General features: G+C 54.1%; 1 protein-coding gene across 2 annotated transcripts in view; it reads right to left on the bottom strand.

Annotated features, from left to right (window-relative positions):
• Positions 1-8846, bottom strand: part of TRAF5 (TNF receptor associated factor 5) — a 47620-nt gene extending 38774 nt beyond the window's left edge. Inside the window, exon 1 of one of the 2 annotated variants that reach the window (XM_025429850.3) lies at positions 8739-8846. The gene's annotated coding sequence lies outside the window, so the exon portion shown is untranslated. Of the gene's footprint in view, positions 1-6054; positions 6253-8738 lie in introns of those variants that run through there. The other variant, XM_035718748.2, reaches the window with a different exon arrangement.
• Between the last annotated feature and the right edge of the window lie 6515 nt (positions 8847-15361).

The following is a 15361-nucleotide window of genomic DNA, read 5'->3' as shown; positions in this document are numbered from 1 at the left end:
CAAGGCCAAAGGCCCATTTTCAACCTTCATCCTACCTGGCTTCTCAGCAACGTCTGACATTGTTGCCCACCAAACCCCCATCCCCCAACACACTACTCTCCCTTTAGCTTCCCCGAAACCACACTGTCCAACATCAGAGACAGCGTGTGAACTAACGACTCCCCACCCTGGGCCTCCTCTGCACCCAGACTCGCATTTGGGCTGCCTACCCGCTGCCTCCTTCTGACTGACTTGCAGGCCCTCTGAAGCCAACACATCCCAAGCTGAACCAATTTCCCCTCTCCTCAGTTGCTCTCCCCAGAGCTCCCTCTTGGTGAAGACCCACTCTTTCTCTTCCTGCTGTTGCCAGCTGCCTGGCATCATCGGGCCAAGGCTTCCTTCTCCTCCCCCCCCACCCCCCATCCTATCAGTCAAGGAGGCCTCCTGAGAGGACCTGATGGGTACATTCCGTCTCCTTCTCTCCACCCCCACAACCAACACCCCGGTGCAAGCCACCACCCCTGTCACCCGGGCCACAGCGCAGCCTCCTACAAGCAGCCTCCCTCACCCACTCGCTCCTCCAGAGCATTTTTCACACAGAGCCTAACAGAGCTTCTGAAACACCGAGCTACGTCACTCACACCATCTTTTCACGGCCTCCTCGTCCCCTTAACGTCCCAAAGCCCTCACACATGCTGCAGCGGTCCTGCCCACATCTCCAGTGTCCTCTGCGCGCCCCCTCCTTCCCCACCCCTTCTTCTCCATCCTCCCCGGTCTCCCTGCCACTCTTCATTCAAACCAGCGGCCAACCTGCCCCCCTGAGGGCCTTCACCCCTAAGGCTGCTCCCCCTTTGCTCAAGCTGTGGTCTCTGCTGGAAACAACCTCACTGAGGCCCAGCCTCAGCCTCACACACGCAGCTAAGCCTTCACACGCCTCCGCAGTCAGATTAGGTCCCCTCCTCACCTATTTATCACCACACTGTACTTCTCCTTTGTAGCACTATGATCATAATTCATTTTGTATGTATTTATCTTTATGTAATTATCTGTTCGCTATTAGTCTACACCAGCAAACAGAAAGCAGGGCCGGGGCCGTATCTTTTTCAAGGTCCTGGCATAGAGCAGGTGCTCTGATATCTGAGTGAATTAATAGCTGCTTTGGGTGCCTAAAATGTGCTAGAAGCTTCACGTGGGATGTTCCACTTTGCACAGCCGCCCAATGAGGTATGAGCACTAGTTATAATATTCATGTGCACATTCTACCGATTAGGATTATATAAACCTGTTCAGGGTAACATGGGTAGTAAGTGCTGGCTTTACCTCCCACTGGTCTCCTCATGGCCACTACGCTATACCTCCCTGTACTCCCACAGGCTCACTCAGTGCCTGACACATGGTAGGAGCTCAACCAAGAGGGGTAGATGGAGTACCTACTACGTCACCTCTTTGGCCCTCACAGTTGCCCTTGAGAAGAATTATAATTCCCCTCTTCCAAATGAGAGAAGATGGGAGCCCAGGGGTTCAAAGGGTCACTCAGCAGTAGTTGGCCATGCCAGGCTGGTCCTAGGTCTCCTGGCTCCTCTCTCGAGTTATTATCTCCACAGCTTGGCATAGATGGGTGGAATTCTGTAGGAAAACTGAGCAGAAAACAGGTAACATAGCAGACCTGAGACTGCCATCTTAGAAAGTTCTGCTTCCAAGGATGGCCTCTGGTTAACGTCTCAGAGGACAGATTTGCGGCAGATTCTCCTGATGAGGGTGGCTCACTGAGCCCAAACTGTTTTTGGTGGTTTGTGGTTTTTGCTAAGCATCTGTTCTTCATCCGAAAGTCTGGAATTTTGGTATACGTTAGGCAGAGGATGCCTACCTGACTGGTCCTCAATAAAAACCCGGGGCACTGAGTCTCTGATGAGCTTCCCTGCTGGACAACATGTCACATGTTGTCACAATTCAGTGCTGGAGGAATTATGTGATTCTATGTGATGTTGCTGGATGGGGGTGTGGGGTGGGGGGACTCGGAGCTTGCTCCTGGCTTCCTCTGGTCTTTGCCCCATATGCCTTTTTCCTTTGCTGATTTTGCTTTCTATCCTTCCACTGTAATGAGTCGTAGCTGTGTCCTGTATGCTGAATCCCGTGAGTCCTCGGAGACTATCATGGAACCTGGGTATGGTCTTGGGGAAGCACTCCTAACACGAGATGAATCTGAGTTTTCTTTAAGAAGGTGAGGGGCATGAACTAGTAGATTAAAGCAGGAGGCATTCTAGGCAGAAGAAACGATATGAAGAAAATTAGGAACGGATAAGTCAGCTGGACATTTAACACAGCCAAGCAGAGCTGACGTGGACAGAATCAAGCATTGGCTGCAGGGTGGGAGACACGGCTGTTGGAGAAGTCACGCTTGTTTGCACGATCCAGCATCGGTGAAGTGAACCAGTTGAAGTCCCACATATGGGGATCCCTGGGTGGCTCAGCGGTTTAATGCCTGCCTTTGGCCCAGGGCGTGATCCTGGAGACCCGGGATCGAGTCCCATATCAGGCTCTCTGCATGGAGCCTACTTCTCCCTCTGCCTGTGTCTCTGCCTCTCTCTCTTTGTCTCTCTGTCTCTCACAAATACATAAATGAGATCTTAAAAAAAAAATCCCACATATGGAATCAGTGTCAAGGAAGGGTTGAAAGAAATTAGTGTCTGGCTGTCCAGAGCTAATATCCATGGTGTCAGACACTTCTCCAAAAGGTCTCCAGAAAGTGCCACAGAGCAGCGGAAGAAGCAACATCCCAAATTACTGGCTTTTCCAAATAAACCACCTCGATATGAGGCAATCAGTCTGCTCCAGAATAACCTCCTTCCCATCCATGAGGGGCAACCATTTGCTGCTTCCTTTATCCCTCTGACATGCCTCTGCCCATCGCAGGATACCTCTGATACCTCCGCCTCTCCTCGCTCCTCAGGAGGGCTTCCTGGCACAACCCCACCCAACTGCTGAATCACTGCTTTTATTCTGCAACTACGTAGCACTTACGCCTTCCCCTTATGTTAACTTATTTGCCTTGAACCCAGGGAAGCATGGTAAATTTTCCTAGGTTGTATCATAGGTATCTGCCCAGCCTCTTCCTCAGAATCTTAATGTCAGGAAGGCAGAAGAGGGACTTTCATGACCGTCTGCCTTCACCCCACCCACTTATCCTCCACCCTTCAGCGCCGAGGGCCCCTCTAACGGAGGGCTCAGCACGCAGCCTGGCTGTTCCAAGCCCCCAGCCCGGGGAAGGGAGCACAGAAAGGGCTCCTCCGGCTGCAGCTTTGCACCCAGTCACCTTCGCTCCACATCCTGCTCTGACTGCGTAGCTGGATCCCACTAAAGGGATGGCCCTGCGCCGGGTAATCAAGCCAGTGCCTGCATTTTGCTTTCCAAATCCATCCTAGCTCTCCTGCTGGGTCCCTGATTCACCTCTACCCAGCACTCTTTTCCCTACCCAGCTGCTCTGCCCACAGATTATTCTAGAGACTGGAATCCTGCCCCTGAAACCTACTCCCTGGGGGGCCGGGCCTCCATTATCTGCTGCTGTCTGCCCTCTTCTCTGCCCTCTGCCTGCCAAGGGCTTGTCCCAGCTTATCCCCCCACGGCCCACCCCGTCCCAGCTCACGTCCTCCTGTCCCCCACCCCCACCCCCAGGCCGGCCTGGTCTAGCGAGCAAAGAGGCAGCAACAGGCTAGTTTGAATGGTGGTCTGCCCAGGCACTCGGCCATTCTTTTGTTTGTCTGTTTTTAATCTAAATTCGAATGCCTTTAAGCTGGACACACATTTTCCACCTCCCCAGAGACCCCGCAATTCCCTACTGCCCTCAAACACGGGGAAGGAGAAAACCAGCTTTCCTGAGGCTCTGTGTACCTACGGGCTCATTTAGTCTTCCACCAACCTCAAGTGAGCGACATGACTATGTCTCTGCAGAAACCCTGAGGCTCAGGGAAGCGGGACAACTTGCCCCAGTCCTACAACCACAGCCAGCAAGCCCTAAATTCAGATGCGAACCCAGGCCTCCCAGCTTCCGAAGTCCCCACTATCTCCACTTCGCGAAGGTGGCCAGGCCGGGCGGGCCCACGGGAGGCCAGGAGAGCACGTGCGTGCACAATTAAGGTAGAGAGGAGAGAGGTGGAGGGGATGCGAACCCAGGGAGCAGCCCCGGTGACCAGAAGTGGCTGCGGGAGGCAGGCCAGAGGCCACTGCGGGAGAACAGTGGCGTCTACGCGGGCTAGGGAGAACCCAGAGGAAAAGACGGCTTGGCACGAGTGCGTAAGGGGCTCCTGAAACATCATGGTGAAGATTCTGTGTGTCAAACCGAACTGGCCAGGAAGAGAGCCGGGAGAGGGAGAGAAAGCCTTCCTTGAGAGCGTCGGGTCAGGCCTGGGGAGAGCGGGGCACAGGGCGGAGAGGCCGGGCCCGAGGACGCAGCCCGGGCCTCACACTGCAGGGACGAGAAGCTCGAGGTCAAGGAAGGGAACGTCCGTGGGGACAGTGGGGCACCCTCCAAGGAGAGGGGCAACAGCTGCAGGCAGGCTGGCGACCGAGGATTACCGGGGCCCAGAAATCCTCGGGCCACCCAAGCAGGTGTGCGGCGCTGAGTGAGGGATCCGGCGTAAGTGCAAGGGCTGGCCGCTCTTTCCAGAGGCTTCTCAGTGAGAGGGAGAGTAGAGGAGCGGCAGATGCACGGGGTCTTCCTGTTTAACAGAGGCTGAACCAGTGGGACAGGGAAGGGGTCAGCGCTAGGGGGACAGTGCAGGGAACCGGTCGGGGGGGGGGGGGTGCTGACTCAGGGGTGTAGGTGGAGAAGGTGTTCTCCCGTGGGTCAGGAGAGTACCTTATCCCTGAGAGAAAACAGACCCTGGGGGAAGCCCCACGGATGTTCTGAACCGGTGAGCAGAGAAGCCGGTGGGGCGCGTGTCCAGCCATGAGGCACGGGTCGCTGCCGAAAGTGAGGTGGGCCCCCCTCCCTGCTCACATCCCCCCGGAAGGGGCGCTCCCCGGGCCCCGAGATCCAATGCAAGGGGGCCCCCAGACCCTGCAGGTACGTGCAGGCGCCCCCTGCTCTTGCTACGGCCCGACCGAAGCCTGTACGGGCACCTGCCTCCAGATAACAACGTGCAGACTCATCACTGTCGCTGCAAATGGATTTCAAATTTTTCTATCAGGACTGATGAGTATTTTCACTTTTATTTCCTCTCTGGACCTCCAGCTCACTTCCTCACAAGACAGGGCCCGCCGGGAGCCATGTGGATCACTGGCCCTGTGATCCTCCAAATAAAGCCTTCCTCTGGCAAAGCAACAAATGCAGTGGGGCCTAACCCTGGCCTCAGTGGCCGCAGGAACCCTCCAACCCCGGGGATCACTTGTGCCCTGTGGCATGTTCCCCTCTACCCCCAGCACACACGCAGATACACACCCAGCTCTGCTGGGGTGATGACTCCTGCCCCAGAGGAACCTCAGTAAGAGCTACCATCTGGGCAGAGAAAGCCCCGTGGACACTGGTTGCCACCACTCCCCCCACCCCCACCCCGCCTAGCAGCTCTTAAAGACCCTGGCTCAGTGACCAAGGCGTCAGGCAGCCTCTGATGAATGCCTCTCTGGGTCCCTGCCGCCCCTCCTCCCCAGGATCCTGGCTTCCTCTAGCTGAGGTAACCGAGGAGCACAGGATTTAGAGTCAAAAGATTTGGGCTGGGGGTCCCGGCTGGTCCCTACATTCTGCAAAATCCTGCCATCATGTCTGAGCCCCGTTTTGCAAGCAGCTCAGTGGAAGCCACGGCACCTGCCTCTCCCTTCTCTCAGGGAGGCAGTAAGAGGTTAGTCGTAAGAAAGGCTATTTTCGAGGAGTGCAGGGTCCTCCAGATTTCTGGGGCCTAAGCAAGTCCTGCTGGCAGCCCAGTCTCTCTAGAGCCCCACCCAGCGCACGCTCCCCAGCCTTCAGCTGCTGGCAGCTCAGGGCCCAGGGGGGACAGCTCAAATGAACTGGATGCAAGCATTTGTTTAGGCCTACTCTATGCCAGATTCCAGAATACAAACCAGAACAGACACGGGTCTTACCCGAGTTCACTCAGCTAGGGCAGAGCTAACAGAGCGAGCATCTGTTTGCAAGGTGGTGGTGGTGGTGGGGATACAGTCTCCCGGAGAACCCGCTCCATGTCGTTGGGAAGAGACCAGACATGCGTCATGGGCGTCCAGGCTGAGGAGGAGGTGGGCACACTTAGCTCCCTGAGAAACCAGGGTGGGGGCCTGGAGCCGAGGAACCAGACCCTCTAGAGGCCCTGGCCTGGCCCAGCACTGGAGCCTGAAGGGTTTGTTTTATTTTTTAAGATTTTATTTATTCATGAGAGACACAGAGAGAGAGAGAGAGAGAGAGAGAGGCAGAGACACAGGCAGAGGGAGAAGCAGGCTCCTTGCAAGGAGCCTGATGCAGGACTTGATCCCAGGACCCCAGGAACACATCCTGAGCCGAAGGCAGACACTCAACCGCTGAGCCACCCAGGTGTCCCCAAAGGGTTATTTATACTCAGTGCTTCACGCTTACCATCTGGGAGATGTGGAGAATAATCCTGCTTTGGCCTGACTCACTAGAAGATCATGGAGGACAAAACGAGAACAGCAATGAGAAAATGCTTTAAAAAGGAAAGCGCTTTATAAACATGGAATTATTATTTTTTTCAGGGTCCTCCGCAGTGAAAGCTGAGATAATAAGATCTGTTTGTCTAAATGCTGCCGAGCCTCTCCCATGGCTACCCTAACGGCACTGACTCTGAGGCAGCCAGCCCCGTCGCTCTGCAAATCACCCTCACCGGAATATCCCAGCTGCTACGCTTGGTACGTCCAGTGGATGGGGCCTCCTCTCCAGACCCTGCCATCCAGGGCCAATGGGTCTCAGGTGACAGCTTGCTGACAGATGGAAACACTGCGTATCATCCTACTCCCACTGCCACAGACCTCAGCTCAGAGACCTGAGAAGGCCAGCTCCTCCACCACTGCCTCTCCGGCAGGACATCCAGAGGCTGCCTGGGATAGGAGACTTCCTTCTGTGTCCAGGACCTGGGGAGGGAGATTCCAGGACCCTAGTGCCTACCCATTCCACACTGTTCAACACAAAACAGTAACAAAAAAAAAAAAAAAAACAAGAAAAAGGGGCAGCCCGGGTGGCTCAGGGGTTTAGCGCTGCTTTCAGCCCAGGGCGTGATCCTGGAGACCAGAGATCGAGTCCCACGTCGGGCTCCCTGCTTGGAGCCTGCTTCTCCCTCTGCCTGTGTTTCTGCCTCTCTCTCTCTCTCTCTCTCTGTGTGTGTCTCATGAATAAATAAATCAAATCTTTAAAAAATAAAAAACAAAGAAGTCTACAAGGGCTGGGTACTTTCTGTTTCCATCTCACATCCATCTTCCCTGCAGCAATGCCCATCCAGTGCAAAGTGGAATAGAATGGGGGGTGGGGGAGCGTTCAGATGATAACGTTTTCACCCAAACCATCATCCACTGTGCTAACACCCTTTCATCTGCTTCGTGAGAGGGCAGAGAGGCCAGCTGCACTCTGGATTTGAGAGGTGTCTTACCCGGCCTTTCTGGGCCTAAAACTCTCTCTCACACACACACTGAACGACACGGTCTAGGCCCAGAAGTTCCTTCACATCTTTTGCATTTTTGTCTTCCGGGGCCCTTTTAAAAATGCAAACCGTCCCTGGAGGAACAAACCATATTTCAGTGGCCCCAGCTCCACGGCACCTGTGCCCAATAAATATTTACTGAATTAAGCTGGTGACCAGATGCCTGTCCTCCCAGGCCACAGGGTGGGACCCAGGGCGGGGGCGGCCGGGCTGCGGGGGGCCACGCCTCCCCATCTACCTCACCGCTCGCCTCCAGCAGCCCCACCAGCCACAGCGAGATAACTGTGTTCAGGGAAAGTAAATCTGAAATAGCCAAATATGGAAACTGCAGGAGAGGGCAGAGGCAGCCGAGAAAGTCGGCGGCGGCACAGCGGCCCGGGGGAGTCAGCCACAAGGGCAGGGCCCCAGCGTTCCCTTAAAGTTCTCGGAACTGCCAGACCCCTGCAGGCACAGGGGGAGGCGACCTGGTCAGGAAAACCCAGATTCCCCCGACTATCCGGGTGTCCCTGGGCACCCCAGTCACCTCCCCGAACCCTGGTTTCCTCCAAGAGCCCCGTGAGCTCAGCTTGGGGGGGTGGTGCTGGGTTGGGCTGGGCTGTTTCTAAACGAGCACGCTCAATCCAACAGTTTGTGGAGGTTTGCATTCATTCCAATATTCCAGTTTCACCCCGGGGGGCTCTGGCTGGAGAAGTCCTGCAGGAGTGGGGCGGGGGGGGGGTGCCCGGGGTCCGCGGGGAGAGCCCGGGGTCTGCAGGGCGCGCGAACCGGGCTCGCCCGAAGCCCCCACCCCTCCTGCGTCCCCCGGCCTGAACCTGCTCGCTCCCCCGCTCGGCACCCCCAGTCCGCGTCCACACCACACCCGCTCGGAGCCCCCGCCCCGGCCCCGCCGCCCCGCGCGCACCCCCGCGCCCTCCCCGGGCCGCTCGGGGCGCAGGACTCGCTGGACTCGGCGGGCGGGGCGGGCGGGGCGGGCGGCCAGGCCCGGGGAGGGGGCTGCGGGGCTCGTGCCGCTGCGGCGCTTTCGGTTTCGAAGCAAACGGGACGGGCCGAAAAGCGCTCCCCGGTCCCCTCACTGCAGCCTGCGCCGCGGGGCTCATCCCCGGGCGGCGACCCGCCGGGACTCACGTGTGGCTCCGCGCGAGCGCTCGGGCGGCTCCAGGCGGCGGCCGGCGACCAGGCGGGGGCGAGGCTCTCAGCCCCGGGGCCCTGCGCGCCGACCCGGGCCGGGGACAACGGAGGGCGGGCCGGCCCCCGGGGGCGGGGCCTGGGCGGGGCCGGCGGGCGGTCGGGGCGCGGGGGCGAGGGGCGAGGGGCGCGGGGCGAGGGGTGCGGGGCAAGGGGCGAAGGGCGCAGGGACGAGGGGTGCGGGGCGAGGGGCGCAGGGGCGAGGGGTGCGGGGCGCAGGGGCCAGGGGCGCGGGACGAGGGGCGCAGGGACAAGGGACGAGAGGCGCAGGGACGAGGGGCGTGGGGACGAGGGGTGTGGGGCAGGGTGACGAGGGGTGTGGGGCGCAGGGGCGAGGGGCGCAGGGGCGAGGGGTGCGGGACGAGGGGCGAGGGGCGCAGGGACGAGGGGTGCGGGGCGAGGGGCGCAGGGGCGAGGGGTGCGGGGCGTGGGACGAGGGGCGCGGGGTGCGGGGCGAGGAGTGCAGGGGTGTGGGACAAAGGGGCGCGGGGTCGTGAGGCGAGGGGCAAAGGGGCGCGGGGCGCAGGGACGAGAAGCGCGTGGGGGCGGGGGCGAGGGGGCGGGGGCGAGGGGGCGAGGGCGCGGGGCGCAGAGGCGAGGGGTGCGGGGCGAGGGGCGCAGGGGCGAGGGGTGCGGGGCGAGGGGCGCAGGGGCGAGGGGCGCAGGGGCGAGGGGTGCGGGGCAAGGGGCGCAGGGGCGAGGGGCGCGGGACGAGGGGCGCAGGGACAAGGGACGAGAGGCGCAGGGACAAGGGGCGCGGGGACGAGGGGTGTGGGGCGCGGGGACGAGGGGTGTGGGGCGAGGGGCGCAGGGGCGACGGGCGCGGGACGAGGGGCACAGGGGTGAGGGGCGCAGGGGTGAGGGGTGCGGGGCGAGGGGCGCAGGGACGAGGGGTGCGGGGCGTGGGACGAGGGGTGCGGGGCGAGGGGTGCAGGGGCGAGGGGCGTGGGACGAGGGGCGCAGAGGCGAGGGGCGCGGGGCAAAGGGGCGCGGGGTCATGAGGCGCGGGGCAAGGGGGCGCGGGGCACAGGGACGAGAAGCGCGTGGGGGCGGGGGCGAGGGGGCGAGGGCGCGGGGCGCAGAGGCGAGGCGTCCGGGGAAGAGGGGCGCGGGGGCGGGGGGGGGCGCGGGGGCCCGGGGCAAGGTGCGCAAGGGGCGCGGGGCCCCGGGCGCACGCGGGGGGCCGGGGGGAAGGAGGGGGGGAGGAGGAGGGGAGGAGGAGGAGGGTGGGCGCGCGGGAAGGTGCGGGGTGGGACGCCGAGAGTCAGTAACCGAGCAGTTAGAAACCTAGCCCACCCTCTCTAGAATCACAGATACTTACTTACAAATAAAAAGCATCTCAGATTTTCCCCTACGCGCCTTACCCTTCACCCCGGGACGTCGGAGCTCAGCCAACCCTTTCTTGCTTTGACCCCATGAGCTCAAGGTCTGTCTCCCTCCAATCAGCGCTTGGCGATCGTCTTTCGGGTAACGCAGACCCGCCGGCCCTCCTCGCTGCTGGTCTAGTCACCCCGTAGAGGTGTCCAGGTTGCCCTTGGACCAAGGGCTTCCCCAACGTCTCTATGGATCTTCAACACAACCTTGCCAAGTGGGCCTGGTCCTCCTCATTTCACTTAGGAGCCATCTGAGGTCCAGAGAGGTGACCTGAAGTGATGTCCCGGAACCTGGACACCCCCTACCTACAACCTGAATCCCGCTCTCCCAACTCCTAAACCCAGGGCTCTTGCTTACAGTCCCTGTCTCCGTGAGCATCTGCTCTGAATGCTATTTGTAGCCTATATAAATCTCCTCTGTGAAGGTTGATGGGACATGGAGAGCATGGACTTTGGGATGAAATAGGCCAGAACCCCAATTGTAGCCTCCTCACTTTCAGCTGGGCAACGGTGGGCCTGAGCTTTAATTGCTCATCAGCGAAAGGGGAGAATTAGTGAAATGCACAACCCAGATATGCATGGCAGCCAGGCAGGAAACAGGAGGGAGGCAGACGTTGGAGTCATGGGGAGGGGGACAGACTCGGGTGCCCTACGGAGCATGTTCAGGATCTGCAACAGCAGCCAGGCTCGGTGCCAGCCTGTCCTTCCCACCATCTCTATTTTTCCACAAAAGCCAGAAATCCAGATTCCAACTTTTTGGGTGGTGAGCTAGATTAACCACTCCATGGAGAGATGAGGCCAGTGGGCATTGCTTTGGGGCTCTAGATCCACCCCACACTCTTGTGTGAACTAAAGGAGACAGCATCCCTATGCTCCTGACACAAAGTAGGTGCTCTATGAACCTTATTTTCCCTCCCTGTTCCTTTATACATCTTCTTTTATGGTTGCCTACTTCCTGCCCCCCCCCTCCCCCTAGAAACTCAACATCTAGTATGCACATTTGCAGGTATGCTCTGGGATCCTGGTACTGTCACTGACTGTGATTCTATGACCTGTCTCCAACTCTCTTCCCCATCAATTGAATAAAGCAGTTTGTCCCTAGAATCATATCAGAGTTTTAGATACAATGAAATCAGATTCTGGGACAAAGAGTGAATCTAATTGTGAGAAGTGAGAGCTGCATGACTTCAGGGCTAGGAATCTAAGTCGGGAGGAATTTTCGGCAGGTGTTAGTTAGAACTAAAAGACATGTTTCCAGCTCCCTGTGTTGACTGCAGAATCCTGGGTAAGGTGTCTGAAAACATAGAGAAGACAGATCCTGGGAATAGACCAGTTTGATGGAAGAGACATGATCCCTTTCCTGGGAGATCTTGAAGATGGATGGGAAGGACAGGACATAAATGTACATATAAAAGCAATATTAAATACGTGCAGTAGGGGATCCCTGGGTGGCGCAGCGGTTTGGCGCCTGCCTTTGGCCCAGGGCGCGATCCTGGAGACCCGGGATCGAATCCCACGTCGGGCTCCCGGTGCATGGAGCCTGCTTCTCCCTCTGCCTTTGTCTCTGCCTCTCTCTCTCTCTCTCTGTGACTATCATAAAAAAAATAATAATAAAAATAAATAAATAAATAAATACGTGCAGTAAATGGGCTAACATTTACTGTCTTATTATGTACCAGGTACTGTGCTCAGTGCTTTATTCATATTAGCCCATTTAATCATCAGCCCTATTTCGTAGATGTGAAAACTTGTCTCTTGAACAATTTGCCCCAAATTGCTAAATTCTTGGTTTGGGAAAGGTGGGATTTCAACCTGGGAAGTCTGGTTCCGGTGCTCTTAGCCACTACACACTGTGCTCCTCAAAGAAGTGGTTCATGTAAATCCAAACAAAACAACTTTAAGAAGGAGAGAAATTTTAGCAATTTTAGGGTTCGGAAAATAGTTGCAATGTTATGAACAGAATCCAGTCGTCAAGCTAAATTCATCTATAAAAATAAGGGCATGCTTGGACTATATGCTCAATTTTTACCCAAAATAAAAGGGCTAAACTTTTTATCTGTCTCTTATAAACACCCTAAGTTTACTCCCGAATTTCAAGAAGACAGGGCTCTCAGCTGTTTCATTTGGTGGATAAATTAATAGGGTCAGAGATTGCAGCCCTGGCCGGCAACGGAAAGAGTGCGCTGATGGAGAGGGGAGGGCGCCACCTACTGGAATAGTAGATGGATGTATTTAACCTTTTCATGCTCCCTTCTGTGACAAGACTGATCAATATGGGCGGTTAGAGCAGGGTAAAAGGTCATACCTTCCATCACCTAGAGATCAGTGAGATCAGACAAAAAGGAAGAATATTCTTCTTGGGCCTTAGATTGCACCTTTAGCCTCCATTGTAAGTTACAATGGAAAGTCTTTGCAATGGAACCACACATGGAAAGTATGATGATACAGCGGGAAGACCTCAGGGTGCTGAGCACACAGACTGCTCACTTGCTCGCAATGTATGTCCTGCTTTGAAGCAATAAATGGATGAATACCTGTGGGTTTTCCGTATTTAAATTCTTGACCCAGTGATATGCGGTCCCTTTGCTTTCATCAAATAACCTTTCCCCCAGCTCTGCCTGTTAGTGGGCTGACCACCACCAGAAGAGAGGCAGGGAGTGCTGGAGGCAGGGAGCTTCTCCCAGGACAGATGTAATTGAAAAAAAAAAAAAAAAGACTCATTTTTTTTTCAAAGACTCTTTTTCCGAAGGTGTATCTATTGTCTGGAAGTACCACAGCTTATTTATCTATTCACCTAATGAAGGACATCTTGGTGGTTCCCAATTATGAATTGGAATTAATTGGCAATTATGAAATAAGGCTGCTACTAATTTGTATGCAGGTTTTGGTGGGTGGGATATACATCTCCATAGAGTCTGTATTTGTTCCAGAGAATTCCTCACTGAATATACATGCGTCCCCCTCCCCTTCTCTGTTCATGGTTTGATTGTGCGATCATCAGCCTTTTTATTGGAGAAATTCAATTTTTATTGTTTTAAAATAAAGTCTGCTGTCTTCACTGCATGCTTGGCTAAATGTGGATTTTGTCCATTTCGACAGTTCTGTTAATAAGATTCACACTTGCAAGTCCCGCCAGTGCTTAGAAAAAAACATTTTAACATGTTAACTCTGCACAGTCACCATAGGCATTAAAAATATATTTTAAGGTTATTATCATTTAGCCTTACGAACCATGAAGTAAGAGCATGGGTTTGATTGCCACAATCTGATTTTGTTAGACTTTGTAATAGGTCAGTAACAAGGGAACCATTTATTCACTCTTTCTTTCTTTCTTTCTTTCTTTCTTTCTTTCTTTCTTTCTTTCTTTCTTTCGAATGGTGCCTAGTGTATATGGAGAGATTTTATTTATTTTGTTAAAGATTTATTTATTTTAGAAGGGGGGGGGCGGGACAGAGGGAGAGAAACTCAAGCAGACTCTTCGCTGAGTGAGGGGCCCAATCTCAGGACCTTGAGGTCATCACCCTGAGAGATCATGACCTGAGCCAAAATCAAGAATCGGATGCTTGACCAACTAAGCCACCCAGGAGCTTATGGAGACATTTTAAACAACAGTCTTAGAACCCTGGTTAGTCATATCCCCTGTTTCATAGAAAACAGAACAGAAGCATTAAGAAGGAAAGGCATAAGCTCAGGAAGGGCTTATCCTGGGAAAAACTGACAAAGTTCAAATGCCTTTGACTCCAACAACACCTCCATAGTCCATGATCTTGCCCCTCTCTCCTGAGAAACTGCATACAATTCTCAGCAGGCACACTGAGGGCCTCTCATTATGGTACATCATCCTGGGGCTGCTGCATCCATTGCACACACTTTGGTTACATATTTTTCCCCTCTTTTAAACATTTTTACTGTTTTTTTTTTTTTTAAGATTTTATTTATTTACTCATGAGAAGCAGAGACATAGGCAGAGGGAGAAGCAGGCTTCCTGCGGGGAGCCTGATGCAGGACTCCATCCCAGACCCCAGGATCACAACCTAAGCCAAAGGCAGGCGCTCAACCACTAAGTCACCCACGTGCCCCTTATTAGTATTTTTTACGTGCAAGATCATGCCATCCACAAATAAAGACAATTTTTGTTCTTCCTTTCCAATCTGTATGCCTTTTTCTCACCATTTTGCATTGCTAGAACATCCAGTAAAATGTTGAAGTGATGAGGACAGACACCCTTTCTTTGGTTTCAATCCTTGGGAAAAGCCTTCAGTTGAGTATGATATTACTTATGATCTTCCCGTGGATTCCCTTTATCACGTTGAGGAAGTTCTCTTATTATTTTTAGTTTTCTGAGTTGTTTTTTTTAATCATGAACGGGTGTGGGATTTTGTCAAATGTCATTATGTGTCTATTGGCTTGATCAGATGGTCTTTTCCTTTTATTTTTTTAGTATGATATGCTGCAATGATTCTCAGCAGAGGGTGATTTTGCTCCCTGGGGGACATTAGGTAATGCCTGGAGACATTAATGATTGTTAAATTGGGGTGGGGGAAGAGATTGCTACTGTCATCTTGTGGATAGAGGCTGAGGATTCTGCTATATACCCCACAAAGCATAATAAAGAATTGTCTCGTCCAAAATGTCAATAGTGCTGAGGTTGAGAAACCGTGGTTGTATTATGCTAATTGATTTCTGTCTGTTAAACCAAACTTGCATTCCTGGAAAAAGCACCACTGAATTATGTTCTGCAATTCTTTTTAGATGAGGCTGATATCTTCCTAAGAATTTTTGCATCTCTGTTCACTAGAGAGATCAGTCTGAAGTTTTCTTATCTTCATTTGGCTTTGAATCAGAGTAGTAATGCTCTTATGGCATGATTAAGAAAGTGTTCTTTTCTCTTGTATTTTCTGTTTGTGTAGATTTGGTATTATTTCTTTAAGGATTTGATAGAATTCACCAGTAAAGCTATCTGGGATAAGACTTCTGTGTGTATGAAGATTTTAAGTTACAAATTCAGTTTCTTTACTTGACTCAGATTTTCTGTTTCTTTCTGAGACAGTTTTGGTAAGAATTTGTCCATTTCATAAACATTTCCCAATTGGCTGTCATAAATTTTTCATCATATTCCTTTACAGATTCTTTTAATTTCTGTAGGTTACACAATTATGACCCCCTCTTCCTGTTTAGAGTTTGGTAACT

Source organism: Canis lupus, chromosome 7, assembly GCF_003254725.2.
Source record: "Canis lupus dingo isolate Sandy chromosome 7, ASM325472v2, whole genome shotgun sequence".
NCBI lineage: Eukaryota > Metazoa > Chordata > Mammalia > Carnivora > Canidae > Canis > Canis lupus.
The sequence above is the reverse complement of the archived record's forward strand: the minus strand, read 5'-3'. Positions and strand labels throughout refer to the sequence as shown.